This window comes from Nicotiana tabacum, chromosome 12 (genome assembly GCF_000715075.1).
Source record: "Nicotiana tabacum cultivar K326 chromosome 12, ASM71507v2, whole genome shotgun sequence".
In the NCBI taxonomy this organism is placed as follows: domain Eukaryota; kingdom Viridiplantae; phylum Streptophyta; class Magnoliopsida; order Solanales; family Solanaceae; genus Nicotiana; species Nicotiana tabacum.
In genome coordinates, this window is record NC_134091.1 from 27,374,226 (window position 1) to 27,393,157 (window position 18,932).

The following is an 18,932-nucleotide window of genomic DNA, read 5'->3' on the forward strand; positions in this document are numbered from 1 at the left end:
CAACCCATCATCTTATCGCACTATCTGTTGTTGTTGAGGTTGTTGATAAGCTAGTTGTTGATTCTGCTGATTGTACCATCGTTGCCTTTGATAAGGCACAGCCTGACCCTGTGGTCGTGCAGCTCTAGGATTATTATTATTATTGTATTGCTCATGTGGTGGCCTAGTTTGTTGATTCTGCTGTCCCCAAGTCTGAGCACCTTGTCTCTGGCCTCCATAGTTTCCCACATAGTTCATATTCTCTTGATAGTTCTAATTGTCACTCTCACCACTCTACGAGCACTCATATGGCTGATTAATGCATGGTGTGCATAATCCTCCATTTATCCTGTCAACTATGTGCACCTGCTTCTGGCCTAACTCATCAATCTTTTTTGTTAGAATACTCAATTGCGTCATCATCGTAGCCATATTCTCAGCCATGAAGTTGTTTGGGTCTAAAGCTACTGAGTGAACTACAAGATTGATTGTAGAGTCTCTTGTCATCCATCTCGAGTTTTGAGCCATTTTATCAAGTAAGACCTTACATTCTCTGAATGATTTGCTCAAATATGCTCCACCTGCTGAAGCATCAACATTGGCCTTCAAGTTGTCTGCCTATACTATATAGAACCTTTGCCCCAACATCTGATCAAGAATGTCATGATGTGGACACTTGACCAGCATCTCCTTGAACCTCTCCCATGTTTCTTGCAGTGTTTCAGCTGGTTTCTGCCTGAAGCTCAATATCACATCAACTTGCTTGGCAGTCTTATTAGGTGGAAAGAATTTGTTCAAAACTGCTTGACTATTTCCTCCCAAGTGGTGATGGAGTTTATGGGGAGTGAATTAAGCAAAGTTTGAGCTTTTCCAGTCACTGAGAATGGAAACAATAACAGTCTAATTGTTTCCGGTGTCACATTCGGTTGCCTTTGCGTGACTCAAATCGACAGGAAATTTTTCAGATGTTGTTGTGGATCTTCAATGTAAGACCCTGAGAACAGTCCCTTGTTCTGCAACAATGTAGCATGTTGTTTGTAATTTGAAATGATTCTGCTTGTATATGAGGGACTGCAATTGCGGTTGCCAGATTTTCAGCAATGGGTTGTGCTCAATCATATAAGGTTGCTTCTGGCACAAGAGGTGTCGCACCCTAGTTGTTTGTGTCATTCACAATATTTCTGTTGTTTGGGCTGTCTATTACGTCACGCATGTCTAGTTCTATTCATTCTGTTGAGTTCTAATGTTGTCTTTCTTGTTTACTCAATTTAGTGCCTTGAAAGCTTTCTCATAGTACGGTAATGATTCGTACAATTTACCAGTCCTTGAGGAGTTTCTAGGCATGCACATGTAACACACAAGACTACAAACGTTAGAGTTTCAATATAATGAATTTCAAGTTGATAAAGCTGACTAAACTACGAATTCTAACAATTCTTTTAGCAGTAATTAATAACACCATTAATTCTCCGACAACGATATCAAAATTTGATCACGCCCAACTATGCCTCCTAAGAGGTCTAGCGGTCGTTGCAAATATAATCCAGTTTAGAAGTTCGGGGTCGAATCCCACAGGGAATTAACCTATTAATTATAACCACTAGATTCGCATGAATTCAAGTAATTAACCTTTAGAAAAATTAAATAACGATTTAAATTTTTACTAACTAAGAGCAAAGTAATTAAAATGCAGTAATTTATAACTAACAGAGAAAATGTTGTGGACAAGACTTGGAAAAGTCTAGGGTTATGATTTTTCCTATTGTCGGAATCCTCCCCGCTACGTTTCTAATAAATTTGTCTAAGTATTCTCTACCGATCGTGAGTACTTTGGGTGTCGTAATTCTTAACTATTATAATTTACTAGACGTATTCTTTCGATCTATGCTAGCTAGCTCTGATTCACCGCTCACTAGGATCGCACCAAGATTTCATTATTCCTAATCCCACCTTTAAACCCTCCATATTGATTCCTCACATATGTTAGGAGTGAAGTTGTTCAACAACTACCTAAATATGTACCCTTTTTTTCTAAGAAATACACACTAAATAGGCACAATCGATTGAGATCTCTTCAATCAACCACAATGTAAACGTAGTTGAACAAGTAGAGAAAAATCAAAGTTAAATCTGTATTAAATGTAGTAGAAAATCATCCTCCAATAGGTTCCATCAAGCCCTAGATTAGAAAGTTTAGCTACCCATAAATGTATCAACAATCATCATGATGTTCAAAGACATTAAACTACAAAGTACAGAGATAAACGGAGGGGAAACTCGTTTGATTCTTGCTCCACCGAGCTCTGTAGCCTTTTTCTTCTCCAAAATAGTGTCCAACCCTTTCTCAACTTGTTTGGGGAGTATTTATATGTTAGGGCCGAAATCCCTCAGTCCAAATCCGGGTTGGAGTCTTTTAACCCGCGACTTTTAATTACCGGGCTATAGACCTCGCGAAGACAGGATTATAGAGCGGTCAGCCTGGCTACAGAGCTGGCTACGCCTGGCCTGTAGTGCGGTCAAGCTGGCTATAGAGCTGGCTTTACTTGGTTTGTAGCATGGTAAGGCATGCTATAGATCTGGCTTTACTTGTTCTGTAGCACGGTAAGGCATGCTATAGAGCTGGCTTTACTTGGTCTGTAGCACGATTTGGGTACTTGATGCTTTTGTGCTATTTTCTTTCATTTTTGTCCTCTTTTTGTGAAACTTTTATTCCACTCTTTCTTTCGATGCTCATACACATAAAATAACATAATTTAGCTCAAATGTCGTATAATTAATCACGAAACCAACAAAATATTGGGTGAGTAATGTACTAAAAGTATAGCATTTTGGCCGAACATCAACATTACTATTTTTTCGGTGAAAATTGATATCCTTTGACACCTTATGACCATGTGTCATGAATCCTTTTATCTAAGTGCTTTAAGATGTTCCTATCAAAATTCTTATTGAAGTGGACTCCACTTTGCACTTTGAGCGGTGAATTCATCCCGAGTTACTTTGCATACTTCGACCAAATTATCTATGAATTCATTAAGAGAAATTAATCTCACCCTCCTTCACATCAATGTATCGGTAAATCTATCAAGAGTGTTCCTACACACCTCAACCGAAATTGATCTTATAGATTTATTAAGAGAATAAAATCTCATCCTCCTCTACAGTAGGAATATGCACATCTATCACAAATTTTCTGCAAATGGAAATTTTATCGATGTGCTTAATAATTGTAACATTACTTGTTTGTCCCTTTGAACATGAGATGATATCATTAGGTAGGGTTTCTATAAAGTACAATCAATTTATTACAGGTTTTATTCCTATCCCTTTACAAGTCTCTACCACCAACTCTTTGCCTAATCCTTTAGACAATGGATCTGCTAAATTAAATGTAGATTTCACATATTGAAGGGATATTAGCCCATCCTCCAATAGTCTTCTCACATAATTGTATTTAAGACGAACTTGTCTTGATTTGCCATTATAACAATCACTTCAAGCCCGAAATATAGCAGCTTTATTATCACAATAGATAGTCAAAGGTGGCAATGCTTACTCCATAGAGGAATATCTACCAGAATACTTCTAAGCCAATCGGCTTCTTCTTCAGTAGAAGACATAGCTATAAATTCTGATTCCATTGTTGAGTGAGTAATATATGTTTGCTTCTTTGATTTCCAAGAGATTGTTGCTCCAGTCAAAGTGAAAATCCAAGCAGTAATAGACTTAGAGTCATTCAGATCAGAATTTCAAGTAGCATCACTATAGCCTTCAAGAACTGCTGAAAATGTAGAATAATGTAGGCCAACATTATTTATACCCTTTAAGTACCTTAAACCACGAATTAAGGCATTAGAATGCTCAACTCCGGGGTTACTAGTGAACTTGCTCAAGGTTCCTAATGCATAACCAATATCTCACCTAGTGCAATGCATGGCATACATTAGACTCCCAACAATCTGAAAATAAGTCAATTGATCAACACCATCACTATAGTTCTACACTAGTTCCTGACCAGGAATGACAAATCCTTCTGGTTGTTTCATATAAACTTCTTCATATGAATCTCCATTCAAAAATGCAGTCTTCACATCCATTTGATGAATTATCAATCAATTATTTACTACTAAAGAAACAAAAAGCTGAATGGATGTGATCCAAGCTACTGGTACAAAAGTATCGAAGTAATCAATATCTTTCATTTGAGTTAAATATTTTGCCACCAAACACGCTTTGTACTTATATAAAATACCATCAGACTTCAATTTATTCCTTAAAACCCATTTGCAGCCAATAGGTTTACATCCAGGAGGAAGATCTGATAAAATCCACGTGTTATTTGACATGATAGAATGTATTTCATCTTCAATAGTTTCACGCCAAAAAGTAGCATTATGTGAAGACCACTTCAGCATAACTTTCAGGATCTTTTTCAATCAAATAAACTTGAAAATCATGTCCAAAATCTCTTGGTTTGATTGATCTAGAACTACGTCTTGGTTGACTTTTTTTTCAATGATTCAACTACTTTTCTTTTAAGAGGAGGTATAGAAGAACCTGTATCTTATTTTGAAGATCCTTCTTTCTTAGGAAAAATATGCTCAAAAAGGTTAACATGTACAAATTCAATAATTGTGTGCGGACTTGGAGTTTCAAGATTTAAGAATCTATAAGCCTTACTGGTTAGAGAATAACCAAGAAACACACATTCAATTCCTCTATAGCCAACCTTCGCCATATGTTGATCTGGTAATTTAACATGAGCCAAACAACCCCATACTTTAAAATAATTAATATTTAACTTTAGATTCTTCCAAAGTTCATAAGGAGATAAATCAAATTTCTTGTAAGGAATTCGGTTTAAAATATGAAAAGCTGAAAATAAAGCTCCAAAAGTTTCCACGCACACTAGATCCATAAAGCATAGAATTAACAATTTCTATGAAAGTCTTATTTTTTCTTTCAGCTATACCATTTTGTTGTAGTGTATAGGACGTAGTCAGTTGTTTCTCAATACCTTCTCTTTCAAAGAAATCAATAAAATTGAACTCAAGTACTCTCCACCTCTATCAGATCTAATTGATTTAATTTTCAAACTCAATTTATTCTCAACTTCTGCTTTATATGTTTTGAAAGTCTCAAAGGCCTCATCTTTTGTTCTTAATGGAAAGACATATGTATATCTTGAATAAAGATCAATAAAAGTAATAAAATATCTCTTTTCATTACATGACAAACAATCCATCTCACAAATATCACTGTGGATTAATTCCAAAAGTATGAATTTTCTTTGAACTGACTTATAAGGATTTTTTGCTATCTTGCACTTACTACAAGTAAGATACTTAGAAATATGATCTTTTTCACAATTTTTAATTAATCCATGATTTACCATAAGTTGAATGTATCTAAAATTTACGTGACTTAGACGTTAATGCCATAAATCCAGAGACTCCACAATATAAGAAGAAATATTTTCATTATCAATATTGAGTTTGAACATGCCATTTATAGCATAGACTTTCCCCACAAACATGCCATTAGATAAAATAAATTTATTTGACTAAAAGATTATTTTAAAACCATGCTTCGAAAGTAGTGTACCTGACACCAAATATTTTCGAATGTGAGGAACATGCATTACGTCTTTCAACGTGACCATCTTTTCGGAAGTAACTTCAACTCAACCGTTCCTTTTACTACAACCTTAGCAGAGGACGAGTTTCCCATATACATGACTTTATCGTCCCCCACTAATTCATAGGTCTTAAAAATATTTCGACCACCCGATATGTGACGAGTTGCACCGGTGTCCATCCACCATTCGAATTGATTTCATGCTACAAATGCTTTTGTGACCATTGCTACAAGTTCATCATTTCTATTGTTTTTCACTTTTCCTTTCTTCTTTTCAGGTTTAACAATTTTACAATCATGGGCATAGTGACCAATTTTATGACAGTGATAATACTCACTTGACTTAGAATTAGTACTAGTACGCTTAAAACTTTTACTTTTATTTATATTTGTAAATTTCTTGTTATATGGTTCCCTTTTGGTTGATTTCTCTTCAACCACGTGAGCTTTCATGACAGCTTCCTTGAAAATATTATTTTCACGATTTCTAGTCTATTGTTCAGTTTGCAAATATTGCAACAATTGTTCAAGAGTCAAATCTTCCTTCTTATGTAAAAGTTTGCTTCTGTACTCTTTCCATGACAGAGGAAGTTTTGAAATAATAGCACCGACATGAAAGTTTTCATCAATATTAATCCCAGAAATAATAATTTTATTAGCTATAAACTGGAATTCTTGCAATTGATCAATGATTGACTTGTTATCAATCATCTTGAATTCCATATAATTTGAAACAAGAAACTTCTTTGAGCTCGCCTCTTCTGCCAAATAAATAGCTTGAAGAGTATCCCATAGTTCTTTGGCAAATTTTCACTAAGCAGAATATTTGATCATAATATTTGTTGGTCATTGCTCCAAGAATATAATTCTTGCATAAATAATCATCATCTTGCCACTTAAGAATTTGTTCTCTAATCGAAGTAGCCTCATTAGTTGCTACCTCAGAATTAGTAGCATTGGGACAAGGTTGTTCAAGAACATATGTTAACTTCAAATATCGAAAAAAGAATTACATCTTTCCACGCCATCTAGGAAAGTCTTTGCCATCAAATATTTCAAAATATAGATTTGGCAAAGATGGAACACCACTCGAAATTGCTGCAATAGCCATAGAGACAACTATCTTCAAATTGTTAGAACAGGGATTACAACAATACTAGAAAAGAAAAATAAACTTACTTGGATTAGAGGCACGTAGAAAATAATATTTTTTGAAGATAGTTGGAGTCTCTTCCACGAGCAAACGGAATAATAAATGACAACTCTATCTCCGGAATTCAACTAAGTCACACAACAAGTAGCATTCAAGAATGTTGCTCTTCTATTTTAGAATCTATAATTTCACCATTTGATCAATGTCTCTTATAATATTTTGATAAAAAGTAGTTTATGAATTGCTTGTCTCTTTCCAAAGAAAACCAGCCATATTTATAGGCTAAACACTCTTGAAAGATAAGTTTTTTCATTTAATAATGATCATGAATATGTTCATGAATTTGGGAGATAAAGATGTATTTGCTAAAATAAGAGAAACGTAAGTAGTAATTCAAGAATGAATTCACATCCATTCACTTTGGAAAATAAGAGTCTTTTGATCAAATACATTATTTCAAATTAATTGAAACACTTATTTCAACAATGAACAAACCTAAAAACACAGCAATAAAAAATGAATGCAAAGACATCAAGGCTAAACCTCAGGGCAATAAACAGAATGTAACGATCCGGCCGGTCGTTTTGAGAGTATTAGCCCTGATACCCTATTTACTGCCTCCCCCAAAACGTTTCCTACTTATGTGACTTGCCGGGGGATTTTGTTTGTGATTTCGGGGTGATTTGAGACACTTAGTCCATAAAACGAAAGTTTACGTTCTAGGATTTTGACCGTAGTTGGAGTTATATGAGGACGGTTCCGGAATGGAGTTTTGTCAGTTCCGTTAGTTCGATTGGGTGATTTTAGACTTAGGAGCGTGTTCGGATTGTCTTTCGGAGGTCTGTAACTAAATTAGGCTTAAAATGGCAAAAGTTGAATTTTTGGGAAGTTAGATCGGAAGTGGACTTTTTGATATCGGGGTCAGATTCTAATTCCAAAAGATGGAGTAGGTCTGTAATGTCAATTATGACTTGTGTGAAAAATTTGAGGTCAATCGGACATGATTTGATAGGTTTCGGCATCGGTTGTAGAAGTTTAAAGTTTCAAAGTTCATTAAGTTTGAATTAGTGTGTGATTCTTTTTTTAGCATTGTTTGATGTGATTTGAAAGCTCGACTAAGTTCGTATGATGTGTTAGGACTTGTTGGTATGTTTTGTTGAGGTCCCGGGGGCCTCGGGTGGATTCCAGATGGTTAACGAACTAGTTTTGGACTTATTAGTGTTGCAGAAAAATCTGGTGTCCAGTTGCTGGCTTCCTTCTTCACATTCGCGTGGGGAGTTTTGCATTCTTGAAAAGGAGCTGGTGGCAGGAGAGGATTTGTGCTTCGCATTCGCGAAATGGGGGCAGCGTCCGTGAAGTTATGTTCAGTGGTGCATCGCGAACCCGTGAAGGGTATCGCGTTCGCGTAAAGGAAGTAGGGTAGCTGGGACCCCAAGGCATTTGTTCTACGCGTTCGCGTAGTCGGCGTCGCATTCGCGAAGGAGCAGATAGTGGAAGTTCCGCATTCACGGGAGGTCACTCGCGTTCGCGGAGGAGGAATTTCTGGTCAGTAATTATCAGTTCAATGCGAACGCGAGAGTGAGGTCGCGTTCTCGAAGAAGGTTTCACCTGGGCAGAATATAACATTTCAAAATCGAGGGTTTTGCCATTTTTAACATAACTTGAGATAGAGAGCTCAGATTTTGACGAAATTTGAGGGATTTTGAGAGACATCGATTGGGTAATGATTCTTCACTTATTTTTGGTTATATCCCACTAATCTATCATTAATTTCATCCTTTGATTTTGGATTTAGGTTGAGAAAATTGAAAAAAATGGGAAATGTTCTTCAACCAAAGTTTTGGATTTTGATTGAGATTTTGACATCGGATTTGAGTAATTTTGGTAGGAGTGAACTCGTGGTTGAATGTGTATTCTTATTTTGTGACTTTTACCCGATTCTGAGACGTGGGCCTGGGTCGGCCTTTTTGGGGTGATTTTCTAACTTCTTGCTAAAGTCTTGATTTCATTAATTAGATTAGTTTCTTATAGTTATATTTGTGGTATGTAATTTCTTTTGGCTAGACTTGGGCCATTCGGAGTCGGAAAATCGAGGAAAAGACATTATTATTGATTGATTGAGCTTGGTTCGAGGTAAGTGGCTTGCCTAACCTTGTGTGGGGGAAATCCCCTTAGGATTTGGTACTGTTGTGATATTTTTGTGATATGTGAGTGCCGTGTACGCGAGGTGACGAGTGCGTACAGGGGCTAATTGTTGGAAAATCTGTCTTATTATGATATCCCAGTAGGTCCTAGACCTGACCTTGTCACTACTCTATCGAGGTTAGGCTTGGCACTTACTGGGTACCGTTATGGTATACTCATACTATTCTTCTGCACATGTTTTGTGTGCAGATCTAGGTGCTTCTTATTAGCCTCGTTATCAGTGAGCAGCGAGATTTTTGGAGACTTCAAGGTATATCTTCCCGCGTCCGCAAACCTCGGAGTCCCCCTTTATTCCCTCATATGTCGTTTACCATTCCGTATTTTTCTTAGACTCTGGTGTATAGAGATACTAGCTTTCTTCTGTAGCTTATGACTGATGATTATCGGGTTTTGGGAACTCTGTGTATACTCTAGTGATGGGTTGTCACGATGTCTTACGGAGGGAGACTTAGGTGGTGACAAGTTGGTATCAGAGCTTTGGATTTATAGGTGTCGTGAGTCACAAGTAAGTTTATTAGAGTCTCGCGGATCGGTACGGAGACGTCTGTACTTATCTTCGGGAGGCTATGGAACTGTTAGGAAAAATTACACTTCTTTGATTCCTTGTCGTGCGAAATTTTTGGCCTCAAAATTCTAAACCTCTATCTTCTATTCTCTCACAGATAGTGAGCACACGTACACTCGGATCTGATGACCAGGCACCCGTGCCCCTGCTAAAGCCGTAAGAGGCTGGTGTCGGGGTAGAGGCCGAGGACATCCAGGTGGTGCAGCCAGAGCACTCGCACGAGCTGCTACAGAGAATTCCCCAGGAGCCCCAGATGGAAGGCAGGCACCTGAGGTACCTGTTGCTGCACCAGCCCTCCAAGAGAATCTAGCCCAGTTTTTGAGCATGTTCAGAAACTTGGCTCGGGATGGATTGATTCCACTTGCTCCTGCCACATATCAGGCCAGGGGATGATCACAGGCTCCCGCCGCCCGTACCCCAGAGCAGTGGGTTCAGTTCGACCAGGTTCAAGAGATTATACTGATGCAAACGGTAGCTTCAGTTCATCCCGAGGTTAGGGCAGCAGTTTTTGAGGCGGAGCAGCTCAGACTTGAGAGGTACAAGAAGTACCACCCTCCTACTTCAGTGGATTGGCGTCAGAGGATGCCCAAGGGTTTTTGGAGTAGTATCACTGTATTCTTCGTATTATGGGTAAAGCGGAGTCAGGTGGGGTTTCTTTTACTACATTCCAACTTAAAGGAGCAGCCTATCAGTGGTAGCGTGCTTATGAGTTGGGTAGTCCGTCTGAGGCAGCTTCACTTACATGGACTCAGTTCTCGGACATATTCTTGAGGGAGTATGTTCCCCAGAGTCTCAGAGATGCATGGCGCGCGCAGTTTGAGCAGTTACACAAGGGTTCTATGACTGTGTCAGAGTATGTAGTTTGCTTCAATGATTTAGCCCGACATGCACCATCCTTGGTTGCTACATTTTGAGAGAGGGTCCATCGGTTTATCAAGGGACTCCATCCTAGTATCAGGCTTAGCATGGCCCGGGAGTTGGAGATGGATATTTTGTATCAGCAGGTTGTGAGTATTGCTAGGATATTAGAGGGTATGCTTGCTCGGGAGAGAGATAAGAGAGAGGCCAAGAGGTCTCGAGAGTCTGGCACTTACAGTGGTACTCGTGCCCCAGCTGCAGTTTGTCATGGTAGGGGTTATGTGAGTCACCCCGTTCATTCATCCCTTCCAGCCGCCAGTGGTATTTCCGCCCCTTCTAAACCCCAGGAGCCTTATTATACACCGCCAATAGCTAGTGCACCTCCTACACGGGGTGATTTTAGTAGTCAGTCTAGCAGACCTGGCCCGAGCCAGTCACAGCAGCCACGCCCTTCGATAGCTTGTTTTGAGTGTGGCGACACTCGCTATATGGTGAGGGATTGCCCCATACTTAGGAAGGGTGCACCTCCAAAGACTTTTTAGGAACTGCATGCTCCACCGGGTCCTCGGGCTCTGATTACAGCACCAGCTACCGTCCTACCTTCTCAGCCAGCTCGAGGTGGAGGTCGCCTTAGAGGGGGAGGCCAGGCCAGATATTATGCTCTTCCCGCTCATACAGAGGTAGTTGCTTCCGACTCTGTCATTAGAGGTATTATTCTGGTCCGTCATAGAGATGCGTCGGTTTTATTTGATTTAGGCTCCACTTATTCCTATGTGTCCTCTTATTTTGCCCCGTATTTAGGCATTTCTCGTGATTCTTTGAGTTCTCCTATCTATGTGTCTACACCTGTGGGAGATTCTATTATTGTTTATCATGTGTATCGGTCATGTTTGATTGTGCTTAGTGGTTTTTTAGGCCAAAGCTGACTTATTATATCTCAGTATTGTAGATTTTGATATTATTTTGGGCATGGACTGGTTGTCGCCCCATTTCGCTATTCTTGATTGTCACGCCAAGACTGTGACGCTGGCTATGCCAGGATTACCGTGATTAGAGTGGAGAGGTACCTTAGAGTATACTCCCATTAGAGTTATTTCATTTCTTAAAGATCGATGAATGGCTGAGAAGGGGTGTGATGCGTATCTAGCTTATGTGAGAGATTTCAGTATTGATAGCCCTACAGTTGAGTCAGCTCCAGTAGTGCGGGATTTCCTAGATGTATTTCCAACTGATCTTCCGGGCATGCCGCCCGACAGAGATATTGACTTTGGCATTGAATTGTTGCCGGGTACTCAGCCCATCTCTATTCCTCCATATCGTATGGCTCCTCCTGAGTTGAAGGAATTGAAGGAGCAGTTGCATGAGTTGCTTGATAAGGGCTTCATTCGGCATAGTGTGTCACCTTGGGGTGATCCGGTCTTGTTTATGAAGAAGAAGGATGGTTTTATACGTATGTGCATTGATTATCGCCAGTTGAACAAAGTTATAATGAAGAACATGTATCCATTGCCTTGTATTGATGACCTATTTGATCAGTTACAGGGTGCCAAAGTGTTTTCCAAGATCAACTTGCGTTCAGGCTATCATGAGTTGAAGATTCGGGAGCCAGACATCCCGAAAACTGCTTTTAGGACTTGGTATGGTCACTACAAGTTCCGTGTGATGTCATTTGGGCTGACCAACGCCCCAGCAACATTCATGCATTTTATTCACAGTGTGTTCCAGCCCTATCTTGACTCATTCATCATTGTGTTTATTAACGACATTCTGGTGTACTCCCGGACTCAGGAGTATCATGAGCAGCACCTCAGGACTGTGCTTCAGACCTTGAGAGAAAAGAAGTTATATGCAAAATTTTCAAACTGTGATTTTTAGCTAGACACAATGGCATTCTTGGGTCATGTGGTGTCGAGTGATGGGATCAAGGTGGATCCGAAGAAGGTTGAAGCAGTGCAGAGTTGGCCCAGACCGTCCTCAGCTACGGAGATCAGGAGTTTTCTTGATTTGGTGGGGTATTATCATCTATTTGTAGAGGGCTTCTCATCTATTGCATCACCTATGACCATGTTGACCCAGAAGGGTGCTCCGTTCAGGTGGACAGAGGAGTGTGAGGAAAGCTTTTAGAAGCTCAAGACAGCTTTGACTACAGCCCCAGTATTGGTACTTCCTACAGGTTTGGGGTCTTATACTGTATATTGTGATGCGTCGCGGATTGGCCTCGGTGCGGTATTGATGCAGGATGGTAGGGTGATTTCCTACGCGCTAGACAACTGAAGGTGCATGAAAAGAACTATCCCGTCCATGACCTTGAGTTAGCAGCTATTGTTCATGCCTTGAAGATTTGGCGGCACTATTTGTATGGTGTCCCTTGTGAGATCTACACCGATCGCCAGAGTTAGCAGCATCTGTTCAACCAAAAGGATTTTAACTTGCGACAGCGGAGGTGGTTGGAGCTACTTAAGGATTATGATATAACCATTTTGTACCATCCCAGGAAGGCCAATGTGGTGGCCGATGCCTTGAGTCATCGGGCGGAGAGTTTGGGGAGCATAGCATATCTACCAGCAGCGGAGAGGCCATTGGCATTGGATGTTCAGGCCTTAGCCAACCAATATGTTAGATTGGATATTTCTGAGCTGAGTCGAGTATTGGCTTGTTGGTATCTCGGTCTTCTCTTTATAGTTGTATCAGGGAGCGTCAGTATGATGACCCTCATTTGCTTGTCCTTAGAGACATAGTTCAGCACGGTGATTCTAAGGAGGTCACTATTGGAGATGATGGTGTTTTGAGGATGTAGGGCAGGCTATGTGTGCCCAATCTGGACGGATTGCGTGAGTTGATTCTCCAGGAGGCTCACAGTTCGCGGTATTCCATTCATCCGGGTGACGCAAAGATGTATCAGGACTTGAGGAAGTATTATTGGTGGAGGAGGATAAATAAGGACATAGTGGAATATGTAGCTCGGTGTCTACATTGGCAGCAGGTAAAGTATGAGCATCAACGGCCAGGTGGATTTCTTCAGAAGTTAGAGATCCCGGAGTGGAAATGGGAGCGAATCACTATGGATTTAGTTGTTGGGCTTCTATGGACTCAGCGAAAGTTTGATGTAATTTGGGTGATTGTGGATAGGCTGACCAAGTCAGCTCATTTCATTTCTGTGATGACTACTTATTCTTCCGAGCAGCTTGCTCGAGTTTATATTCGCGAGATTGTCAGGCTTCATGGCTTGCCAGTATCTATCATCTCTGATCGGGGTACTCAGTTTACATCACAGTTCTGGAGGGTCGTACAACATGAGTTAGGTACTCGGTTTGAGTTGAGCACAGTATTTTACCATCAGAAGGAGGGACAGTCCGAGCGCACTATTCAGATATTAGAGGATATGCTATGTGTGTGTGATGGTGTTTGAAGGTTATTAGGATCAGTTCTTGCCACTTGCAGAGTTTTCCTACAACAACAGTTATCAGTCGAGCATTCAGATGGCACCGTATGAGGCTCTGTATGGTAGGCGGTTTCGGTCTCCAGTGGGTTAGTTCGAGCTGAGCGAGGCTAGGTTATTGGGTACAGACTTGGTTCAGGATGCTTTGGAGAAGGTTAAGGTGATTCAGGATCGACTTCGCACAGCCCAATCAATATAGAAGAGTTATGTGGATAGGAAGGTTCGCAATGATGCATTCATGGTTAGAGAGCGTATCATGCTCCGGGTGTCACCCATGAAGGGTGTTATGAGGTTTGGAAAGAAGGGCAAGCTGAGCCCAAGGTTTATTGGCCCATTTGAGGTGTTGCGGTGTGTTGGGGAGGTTGTTTATGAGCTTGCCTTGCCTCCCAGCCTAGTAGGAGTCTATTCGGTATTTCATGTTTCTATGCTCCGGAAGTATCATGGCGATCCATCTCATGTGTTGGATTTTAGCTCAGTCCAGTTGGACAAGGATTTATCTTATGTTGAGGAGTCGGTGGCTATTTTGGACATGCAGGTTCGAAAGCTGAGGTCAAAGAATATTTCTTCAATGAAGGTTCAGTGGAAGGGTCGTCAGTTCCGTTAGCTCTGTTGGGTAATTTTGGACTTACGAGCGTGTTCGGATTGGGTTTCGGAGGTCTGTAGCTAAATTACGCTTGAATTGGAGAAAGTTAAATTTTTGGGAAGTTTGACCGGAAGTGGACTTTTTCATATCGGGGTCGAACTCTGATTTTGGAAGATAGAGTAGGTCCGTAATGTCAATTATGACTTGTGTGCAAAATTTGAGGTCAATCGGACATGATTTGATAGATTTCGGCATCGGTTGTAGAAGTTTGAAGTTTCAAAGTTCATTAAGATTGAATTAGTGTGCGATTCATGTTTTTAGCATTGTGTGATGTGATTTGAAGGCTCGACTAAGTTCGTATGATGTATTAGGACTTGTTAGTATGTTTGGTTGAGGTCCTGAGGGCCTCGGGTGGATTCTGTATGGTTAACGGACTAGTTTTGGACTTATTGGTGTTGTAGAAAAATCTGGTGTCCAGTTGCTGGTTTCCTTCTTCGCGTTCGTATGAGGAGTTCCACGTTCGCGAAGAGGAGATGGTGGTAGGATAGGATTTGAGCTTTGCGTTCGCAAAGTGGGGGCCGCGTAAGCGAAGGTATGTTCAGTGGTGCACTACGAACGCGTGAAGGGTATCGCGCTCGCGAAGAGGAAGTAGGGCAGCTGGGACCCCAAAGCATTTGTTCTACGCGTTCGTATAGTAGGCGTCGCGTTCGCAAAGGAGCAGACAGTGGAAGCTCCGCATTCGCGAGAGGTCACTCGCGTTCGCGGAGGAGGAATTTCTGGTTAGTAATTATCTGTTCAACGAGAACGCGAGAGTGAGGCCGCATTCGCGAAGAAGGTTTCACCTGGGCATAATATAACATTTCAAAATAGAGGGTTTAGCCATTTTTAACATAACTTGAGATAGAGAGCTCGGATTAGGACGAAATTTTGAGGGATGTTCAGAGGCATCGATTGGGTAATGACTCTTCACTTGTTTTTGGTTATATCCCACTAATCTATCACTAATTCCATCCTTTAATTTCAGATTTGGGTTGAGAAAATTGGAAAAAATGGGAAAAGTTCTTCAACTAAATTTTTGGGTTTTGATTGAGATTTTGATATCGGATTTGAGTAATGTTTGTACGAGTGAACTTGTGGTTGAATGGGTGTTCGTATTTTGTGACTTTTACCCGATTTCGAGAGGGCTCGGGTTAACTTTTTGGGGTGAATTTCTAACTTCTTGCTAAAGTCTTGATTTCATTAATTAGATTAGTTTCTTATAGTTATATTTATGTTATGTAATTGCTTTTGGCTAGATTTGGGCCATTCGGAGGCGGAAAATCGAGGAAAAGGCATTCTTATTGATTGATTGAGCTTGGTTCGAGGTAAGTGGCTTGCCTAACCTTGTGTGGGGGAAATCCCCTTAGGATTAGGTACTGTTGTGATATTTCTGTGATATGTGAGCGTCGTGTACGCGAGGTGACAAGTGCGTACACGAGCTAATTATTAAAAAATATGGCTTTTCACTGAGTAGTAGCATGTTATACCTTAATTGAGTTATACCAGCATGTGTAGTTATCCTGTTTAGTCTAAATTTGCATGTCTACGTGTCTTAAATGCTTATTTGAAATCTGTGTTGTACGTTTAGTTGTTGAATTCCCGCCTTTACTTGATTTGCATCAACCTTAGCTGTAGAATTCTTACTGTTAATATTTTATTTTTCACCGATTTGAGTTGTGTGTTTACTTTTGGGACTACGAGGCGGTACCCCGAGAGATCCCCCTGCACATTTACTTTTGGGACTACGAGGCGGTACCTCGGGAGATCCCTCTGCATATTTACTTTTGGGACGACGAGACGGTACCTCGGGAGATCCCCCCTCACATTTACTTTTGAGACTACGAGGCGGTACCTCAGAAGATCTCCTTACATATTTACTTTTGGGACTACGAGACGATATCTCGGGAGCCCCCCTGTTGAGTATTTACTTTTGGGACTACGAGACGATATCTCGGGAGTGCCCCTTTTATTTACCTCATTGTGTTGTGTTGTTATTTCTCTGTGAATTCTTTATTTTAAATTCCTAGTATTTATTAATTTTATTATATCATATATCTTATTATGATATCCCAGTAGGGCCCGGACCTGACCTCGTCACTACTCTACCGAGGTTTGGCTTGGCACTTAGTGGGTACCGATGTGGTGTACTCATGCTACTCTTCTGCACATGTTTTATGTGCAGATCCAGATGCTTCTTATCAGCCTCGTTATCAATGAGCAGCGAGATATTTGGAGATTTCAATGTATATATGCCCGCATCCGCAGACCTCGGAGTCCCCTCTATTCCCTCCTATATCGTTTACCCTTCCGTATATTTCTTAGACTCTGGAGTATAGAGATACTAGCTTTCTTCTGTAACTTATGACTGATGATTACCGGGTTTTGGGAACTCTTTGTATACTCTAGTTCCGGGTTGTTTGTACATGCCGAGCGATATTTTTTCATTTTATAGTTATCCGTTGTTGTCTAGTTGTTAAATTGTGTTTTCATTTCTGTTATTTCGCAGTTTGTTAGGCTTACCTAGTTGTAGAGACTAGGTTCCATCACGACGTCTTACGGAGGCAGACTTGGATCGTGACATATAACAACTCAAGCTACAAGGAATTCTAACCGAAGTTGTGGAAGATTGTTAGAGACGGAGATAAAGCGAATTCGGTTGCAGGTCTAACGACACGTTCCTTAGGTTATTGTTTGAAAAGTCTGGTATACCCTCACTATGTAATTTATTGACAAAAGAATACATTGGATAAAAAAATATGAGAGGTATTTAAATCTTTTTTTAAAAAAAATCTCTTCAGAAAATTAATATAATGTGAGCCTCTACACTATTATAATTCTGAAATTTTATAATTATATGATTTAAAATAATTTATATGCTCATATATAAATTTAAAATATTATAATTTAGTTATTATATAATATATAAATTCGACATTTCAGTTTGTTCAACATTTTTAAATAGAAAGTTGGGAAGTTTTTTCTTAAGCGATATATTATCATGCCGAGAACATTTAACTTTTCCATTTGTTCAAGTTGAGCCCTATATTAATTGGGGGCGTAATGGCTTCCTGACCACTTAAACTTGTAGGGCATTTAAAAGTCGATACATTAACTTTAAACTTTCTCATTTGAACACTCGTACTCATGATTCCCTTAACTAATAAACACATCTGACCCTTGAGCCTACACGCGTGTTTTACACATACACAGACGTGTCCATCCAGTCAGCAAATGACCAATGGATTTGTTACACGTCAAGGGCGCGAAAACAAAACACAACTGATTGGGGTCCCCCTCCCCCCCCCCCCCCCCATTTATTCAATAGACCGACCTAAAAATGTTATTTTATTTTTTTACCTCTCTCTAATCAAACCCTCCCCTTGTAAACCTAGGTTAGTAATTGCCTGAAAAACCAGTCACCCCCTTCCAATGTTGATCATAATCACTCACCCATTATATTACTTTCGCTTATTATCTGTTAATCTCATTCTGATCGAGCTTCGTTTGGTTTGTGCTTCCGATTCCAGTCAAGGTTAGTTTGTCTCTTTTGTTGTCGTTTTCTCTTTTCAAATGTTATCATATGAAATATTCTATGATAGTCAGCTATATTTTGTCAGCATGTACAAATTATTTATTATTTGGGATTTTAAATTAGCATTGTTATGGAAAACAGTCGAATCTTCACTTTACTTTAGGTATTTTGTCTTTTTTGATGTCATTTTCTCTTGTCATCTAATTTTTTATGAAATAATGTGGGTAATGTGTGATAGTAAAAGCTATTTTTTGTCTGCATGCATAAATTGTCTGTTATTATTTGGGATTTTATATTAGGGTTTTGGGGAAAAATAGTCGAATATTCACTTAAGGGATTTTATCTTTTTCATGACTGATCTGGCATTTAGGTTTAAAAGATTAGGGCTTTTTTGCATATCAAAATATTCTTGTCTCCCACTTTGATAAAGTTTATGGATTTTTTATCACAACCCAAAATCCAACTAGCCGTGATGGAACCTAACCTCATCCGCTAGGTGAGACAAATAACAACAATCTGATTCAATTAATATTTAACTGACTCTAATACACTCCCCAAGGACTGGTAGTACAAATCATGAACTTCTAAGATTAGAATTTACAAAGCTGGTGTGAAATAAAAATATGTCATATGTTTGAAGTATACATGAACAGATTAAAAATTCTAAAGCTACCATGAACAAGAGGCAGCAATGACTGGAACGCAGGTACATATTCAGATCCAACTCCCGCCGTACGCAGCAACATCAGCATCAAAAATCTGCACGCAAGGTGTAGAAGTGTAGTATGAGTACAACCGACCCCATGTACTTAATAAGTAACAAATCTAACTTTAGGTTGAAAGTAGTGACGAGTTTGTACCAAGGTCAAAGTCCACACCAATAACCAATAACATCTCATAACAATACAATTTAAAGCAGCACAAGTAATAACTCAATAATAA

At 39.7% G+C, this 18,932-nt stretch overlaps 1 non-coding gene across 1 annotated transcript; it reads left to right on the forward strand.

The window, feature by feature from the left end:
• The first annotated feature begins 637 nt into the window (after positions 1–637).
• LOC142167665 (small nucleolar RNA R71) lies at positions 638–740 on the forward strand. Its single transcript, XR_012697754.1, has one exon. It is a non-coding gene; the product is annotated as a small nucleolar RNA R71 (small nucleolar RNA).
• The last annotated feature ends 18,192 nt before the right edge of the window (positions 741–18,932 follow it).